The 7079-nt window shown below is 41.5% G+C and overlaps 1 protein-coding gene across 3 annotated transcripts in view; it reads right to left on the minus strand.

The window, feature by feature from the left end:
• Positions 1–7079, minus strand: part of ulk4 (unc-51 like kinase 4) — a 74542-nt gene that overhangs the window by 61857 nt on the left and 5606 nt on the right. The window contains exon 1 of one of the 3 annotated variants that reach the window (XM_062565758.1): positions 417–449. The exons of 1 other annotated variant lie outside the window; for it this stretch is intronic. The gene's annotated coding sequence lies outside the window, so the exon portion shown is untranslated. Of the gene's footprint in view, positions 1–200; positions 354–416; positions 450–7079 lie in introns of those variants that run through there. One more of the 3 variants, XM_037453760.2, reaches the window with a different exon arrangement.

Below are 7079 nucleotides of genomic sequence, written 5' to 3' on the forward strand. Positions count from 1 at the left end.
AATAACGGTTAATTAGCTTCAGCACACCTGTTTGGCTCGTACTGCTTGATTAGTGTAGAAGACCTGTGACGAAATAATGTCAGCCAGCTACAACATGTAACGTTTACGCTTGTATAGTTATATTAAATTGCTACGTTAGTTATAACGTTAGGTGGTTAATTTTAACGATAGGTGGAGAATAATAGCGTATTTAGCGTTACCTGAACGATCAAGTTAGAGGCTAACGGCTGGCTTGTATTGAACGAGGTCTTGCAACAGCCAGTGTTAACATTAAATATTAAAATGCACAGGCATATTTCTTCGCTCATGACAAGGTAGCTACAAAGAGTAACATTGTTAAATATAAACATAAATTTAAACTACCCACAGAAACAAAAACGTGGTCACTATCGAACCAGCGTTACTTTGGAACTTACTTCTTCAACGTCCCGCTGTTTGTTAGCGGAAGCGAGAAGGGCCCGGACGGGTTCAATTCCAACTGGAAAAGGGATGACCCGATTTTTTTCAAACCAAATTAAAATCTGCCCACCCAGCTAATTGCATGCATAGGTGAAGCCTTGAAAGAAGAACATTTTGTCCATGACACATTTTCACAAACATGCGATTCAAATAACGGTTTGTTCGTATTGTAAAAGTAACTTTTGCCTATTCCACCTAGACATGGTCTATTCCTACGTTGCTAGGATACAAGAGTGCCCACAAAAGGCACAGCATGGTTAAGCGTATGGAATACAGCTACAATTGGAAATCAAAATGACTGCAATTGGCAAGAGTGGCAAGTTATTTTACTGTACAGAGTCCGGATTGACCTGTAATGAAGCTATAGTCTGGGTTGAGCCCCTATTGACGACCCACCCTCCACCCTGGGTTATGTTGACAAAAGAGTTCCCCTTGAGTGCAGAGCAACCCGTCCTTCAATGCTGAGAAAATCATGGGAGCATCATATAACACTAAAATAACTACATTTTGACTCACGCCTAATGCAATGTGGGCAATATGATACGATCATTTCTAAATGCTTGCACATGTGCAAATTCCCAAATGAGGATGTGGTCACTGAGAATAATACAAAACCAAATTGATACAGATACAAAATAAAATGTATTTTCTTTTGTTTGTTTACTTGTCAATGTTCTGCCTATTTTGGGGTAATTAATTGACAGTCTCTCCATAGATCTTGCCCTGCTTGACAAAGTGTCTTGCTTTAAAATATCATATGGGGGGGGGGGGGGGGGTTGCTCCGCATGGTCGCGTGTGACGTCACTGGAGGCGGTAGTTCGTAGCCATTGACACCGAGCGGCTCTGATCGGGTCGGGGTTCCGCGTAAGCATCTCCTAGGCTCTCCCGCTTCAGGAGGAACGCTTTTGTCGAGACGCCTAACGGACATTTGCGGGATTATTCTGACTCTCCGGTGAAAAGTGTGCGCAACATCTATTACAAGCGGTAAGTTTCATTTTTTTGTGGGGGTGGGGGGGGGATTTCTCTGAAGTCCTCGTGCCGCAGGTTTAAACTTTGATAATCGAGCACAGCAGCAGGTGGACGGTTTGGTGGCGATGTAACGGTTACCCGTCCAGTGCCCGATCGTTCAACACGCCGCGTTTTTAGATGGTGAGTTTTTAATGAAACGAGGAGGTCCCCTCGGCTCCGTACGACACGGAGGCTAACGCGCCGAGCCCGATGAGTTTGTCCCCGCAGCTACTGGGCACGTTTTAACACGATTGATAGATTTCGGATTTAGCCGAGCCTAATCCTGTCCCGCAGTCTGCCGCCACTCATTGAGTCAAGTGATGCAATCAATCCGACTGATTATCACAACGAACAGACCGTGAACACATCTTCGCCTCCCGATGTCAACTTGTTTGATAGTAACAAGTCGCGTTAATCATTTGCTCGGCTCTCTGCGTGTCTCTAAAAGTTTTCCCGTTTGCTAAGTGATCCTCCGGGAGAAGGACCGCTGACACAGAGAAAGCAGTCCGCTCTCCAGCCCAGAAGCCTTGAGATGCATTCACGCTCTTTTGTTTGTCCATCTTCTCGTCATGCAAGCTGTTAGCTGTAGTTTGTTTTCTTTCAATTGTATTATTTGGTGTCAAGTTAAACCACGGCAGGCTTTCCTATATCGAATCCAAATATAGCTAATAACATATTTTATTCAGATGTCTTATTTAGATAATGCACATCAGGCTAGGTGTGTGTGTGTGTGTGTGTGTGTGTGTGTGTGTGTGAGCAGTGAGACATTACACAGACCCTCCACAGATCATGTGCTGTTAGCAGGAAAAGCCAACTGGAACCTTATTTAGCTCTTCGGGACTGGAGGAAAAAGCCTCTACTTCAACGGAGTAGCTAAAGTAAAATCACACTCTCTCGCACACACACACACACACACACACACACACACACACACACACACACACACACACACACACACACACACACACACACACACGGCCTCCGGGGGAAACACACTTGAGAGTGTTCAGAAGCTGGACCTGAAGGGACAGCTCGAGTGTCCCACAGATAGACAGATGGGCCGTGGGGGGCGTTTGGACACACACACACACACACACAGTGAGTCTAAGGCCTCTAAAAACTCATCAGGTTTCATTCATTCTGTAATTTAATCGTATAATGTCCTCTGCTGGAAAACTGACTTTCGTCTTTGTGTTTTGAGACTGATGACCAAGAGTAATGGTCGAGATATTATGAAAGCACGGAAAAGGTTAAAGGTTGCTTTATGTGTGTGAATGAGGCCCTTAATGTATTAACTTCAAAGCTCCTTTACTGCACATTATCACAAGAGCTCTTTAGTTGAGTTGTGGATTGAATTTTGTAAAGAATACAATCAAGTTTATCAAGCATTCTAAACAATATTTATATACACACCCAAAAGATTTAGGTCTTCAAATTGACCTGGTGTCGATTTATGGATGATCTAAAATGCATGATAGATATTTTTATAGATATATATTTTATTAATCCCCAAGGGAACATTTGTGTAATAGGAGCAATACAGTAATAACTAAAAATGCACAATATATAAACAGTACAATAAATAGCTTACTCATCATGTTCACAAAAACTACCTGAATCCTGTAACCTGTTTAAATTAGAAAAGTAGTTTTGATGCGGCGTATAAGTAAATGAATGTAATTTAAGTTTTTAAGGAAAGTAAAGCCGTTGCAAACAATCTTTTTTAAGTGTCAGTGTTACAGTTCACTGAACTGAGTGATGCAGCTGTGTGAAACGTGGACTTGAGATTATAGTGAAGCATGTCAGACTAGGGCCTTTTCAATTAGATTTACGACACTTAACGTGATTAAGTTTTATTTTGGATCTCATTACTCCGACATGTTTGAAAACCAAGTTGTAAAAACTTTGAGCCAGGTTTTTACGGTCTGTGTTTGATAAACCCGGATCAACCCGGCACGGCTGAAGGCTGAGAGATTTAATCAGTGCCACAGTGCCCGAGTCCTATTAAGGACCGTCTCTGCTCCGCTGGGTGTTTGGGACTTTACTCTCTATTATCTCTTAGAATAATAACTGTGAATTGTGTTTTCCTCTCAGTGGAGCAGAGACGTCCCTTATCAGCAAAAGCTTTGGAGACAGGCCGTGCACATCCGTCAGCCCTCTGACACTTTGATTTCTAAACATTTCTTCACCAAAGAAGGATACTTTAGGATTGTGGAAAGGAGGCCTGCTTCCTTCCACTGATCGTTTTATAGTACAATACGTTCCTTCTGCTCATGTCCTTCTCTCTTGTTCTTCCTCTTTGTCACTCCTTCCTGTGAAGGCATGTTGAAATGATTGTGTTGCCAATGAAACGTGGGATCAGATCTCTTGTCTTTATCTATGTGCGTTTTTTAAAAGAGCTCCAGTGAGCTGGAGGAATTTAGGAACAGATCTAGGAACACGATCCGTTTCTCTTGAATGCCTGTTCTTTTTGTCTAATTACTGCTTTGCTCCCCGAGAACCAATCACATCCATGAGGCCGCTATTCAAAAGATCAAGTCTAATGCTTCAGAGATTAGCTTGGCAGGACCAAGCAGGTCAGTTGTGTGACTTTAATCAAGTTTAAGTAGGGAGACTAAACGCTAAAAAGTAAATGTACTGTGAATCAAATAGTTGCACAACTTTTGTTTACATTGACAAAAACACGTTTTAATGGTTCAGCCCCAGCACAGTTATTCTATCAGCTATTTGTACTCTCGAGTGAACATGTAGATTGCTATTGATTCATCTCTGGTCAAACCAATGTGTAATTGGATTATTGATCAGATCCATTGATCATAAAGTGGTTGACAGGAAGGGCTGCGCGCCTGGAATGACCTTCCTCTACGGCCTCATTTCAACCTTCTGTTAGCTGAGGTGGAACTTTGATTCCGTTTTAAGATCAATTCAATATATTGTAATGCAGATGTGGGATATTACTGCGGAGATACTCTTGAAAGTTATTTTGTAACACAAAGGCTGACTAAATGGTTTTCATGCAAACAGTTCCTTCACCTGCTCCTCTTTATTATGCATGGCTTCTGTGTAATTATGTCCTTTCTGTACACAGGATACGAAAATGTTGACTTTGCAGTCTTCAATAGCAACCAATGTTTACTCTACCCTCCTGATCTCTGTCAGCTTCTAATGGCTGTAGATTTATAGCAGGATATTCTGTTGTATGTTGGTTTCTTTCACTGCGGTGATGCCTTCAAATGACCCAGCGGCAATATGGAGCCCGTCACTCATTTGTCCCCGAGGGTCGGACCGGCTTCCCGGGGCAGATGAACCGGATTGGAGACCCGTCCTGACCTTAGAGTGGCAGCGCAAAGAGCCTCCAGGGGAAGCAGTTAAGGCTGGATACAACGCAGATTACAACTGGACATCGATATCCATCAGTGTGTTCTTCTATAAACCATTAGCCAGAAGACATTTGTATTGAACAACACTAGTCAAAGTGCTCTAAATGATCAGCTATTGGAAGTAAGGAAAACCCCTCCAGCAAGGACACAACTCAGCACTCAGAGGGCTGGATGAGGCCTTTGACATGGGTGCTCTGACAGTCAATGCATCAATTCATGACGCATTGACTGTCAAAGCACCCATAATTGAAATTTCACTGGCAACAAACCATTAGCTGTTCTCTTTACTGACTCTTAACTCGGGATACACTGCTCCAGGCTAAAAGGTCGCTGTGGATTTATAGACATTGATCAGTGGACCAAATGAAAAAGGGCTGTACGGTGTGATTATGAAGTGTTAACCTCTCAACGTGAATATAAAGCATACAGGATGCAACAGCTACATGCAAACATGTTCACATGTTGTCAAACTGCAGTGTATTTATAAAGCCTCTCCAGTGTCACGAAGAGCAATCCACTCAGCACGAGATGTTCAGCAGACAAGACAAACCCGAGTAAAACAAATATATTTATATTCTTACCAAACAGGATTCTACACAAATTTCCTGCAGTTTTATGATATTTTCACACATGCAGAAATATTCAGACGTCCCTGCATGGAGACAGCTGCTTTTCCCTAAGAGCTGAGAATGAAGGCCTGTGGTCTGTCTTGTCCATTTCTGGATCATTTAGTTGCAGTTGAAGCCCCAAACGGGAGTAATTGATTAACACAATCCATTTAGAAATGATCTGAGGGAGGAATACATCATTGTTCTTGTCACTTTTCTCGACACGTGTACTGAGAATAAATACTCTTCACGCTGATGGACAAACAGTATTTAGTCTATGAAGATCTGAAACTATTAATTACTTTTGATGAATTGATCTGACTATTATTAAAAATAAAACTACTCCAAAATTTAAAAAATAGTTTTGGGTACATCATCTTAGATCTAAGGGCATTTGTCTCTTCCTACTTATGTCACCTGCTAAATGTGGTCCGTTTTCATGTCCACATGCTCAACCCCAAAGAAAAGGGCAAGACAAATGTCACTGCATGTGAACCGTTAAAAACATTCACTGAACCAACAAATAATAGAATTTTCAAGGAAATAAATAGAATGTGCTAAAACGAACTATTCCCAGGAAATGAATGAATGTTTATGTCGTCCCGTTCCTCTAACTCTTTCCAACCTTAGTTATTATGAGCCTGGCTGGAGCACAGGGTGTGAATATTACAAGATTACAAGCTGTTTAACTTTAACTTACAAAACAGTGATTTGGTCAGCATTATTACAATTCAGATTTAATTATTCATGCAGAGCCTTTGCTTTGAAGTGATTGTGTTTTAAAGAGCTGTAAGGACTATTCCTTTATATTAGTGACTTCTGGCGATTCTGAATGGAGTTTGAAATGTTTAAATAGCGGTCCAATTCGGTTTCAACCATTTCCACTTTTCCCCCCCTTTTTATTGCAGTCATCAAAAAGACTCCTGACCAATCAAAAAAGCCACTCTCTGCAGCACGTCATATGTTCCGCTGTGACTACATGGCTTGTTGTCATTAGCAACAGTGTTTAGGTGTCCTTCACTCCTAAATAATGGAAATTGTGTGACCTACATTTTCCTTCCCACAAAGCAGGAAGGTTGGGAAGATGTGTGGAGATTATTACAAGAAGGGCAGATGTTACAAAGGAAGTGGAAGAGAAAAATACAAGAAGTAGAGAAGTGGAAGAAACCCAGCTGTGTGTGTGTGTGTGTTGACTATTAATAGAAACCTAGCTAAGTTCCTCTAGTAGTTACTAAAGGCAAGAGTAAATAAAACCAAACACTGAATAAAACATTTTAAGCAGGCAAATTGTTTTGATGAACTGAAAACGCGTCACAGGACTAACGGCCTGACTGGTAAACCTGTGGCGTCCTAAAGCATAACCTGCTTTATCTAATCATTTACCCTACATCACTTACTAAATAATCATGCTGACTCATTATGAAGACTCATAAACTCTAATTTATAATGTTCACTGAGGTAAAAAGGGCTAAGCAGGGTCACTTTCTCATAGACTTTCAAAGAAGCTCCCCGGTGGCCATTAGAACGAATGCAATGAAGGCACTTCAGCACATAGCTCTGCACCCTTCTGCTACCCCAGTGTGAAACAAAGGCAAAACAAAGAGGGTTGTTCAAATGAAATCCT

Source organism: Pungitius pungitius, chromosome 11, assembly GCF_949316345.1.
Source record: "Pungitius pungitius chromosome 11, fPunPun2.1, whole genome shotgun sequence".
In the NCBI taxonomy this organism is placed as follows: Eukaryota; Metazoa; Chordata; class Actinopteri; order Perciformes; family Gasterosteidae; genus Pungitius; species Pungitius pungitius.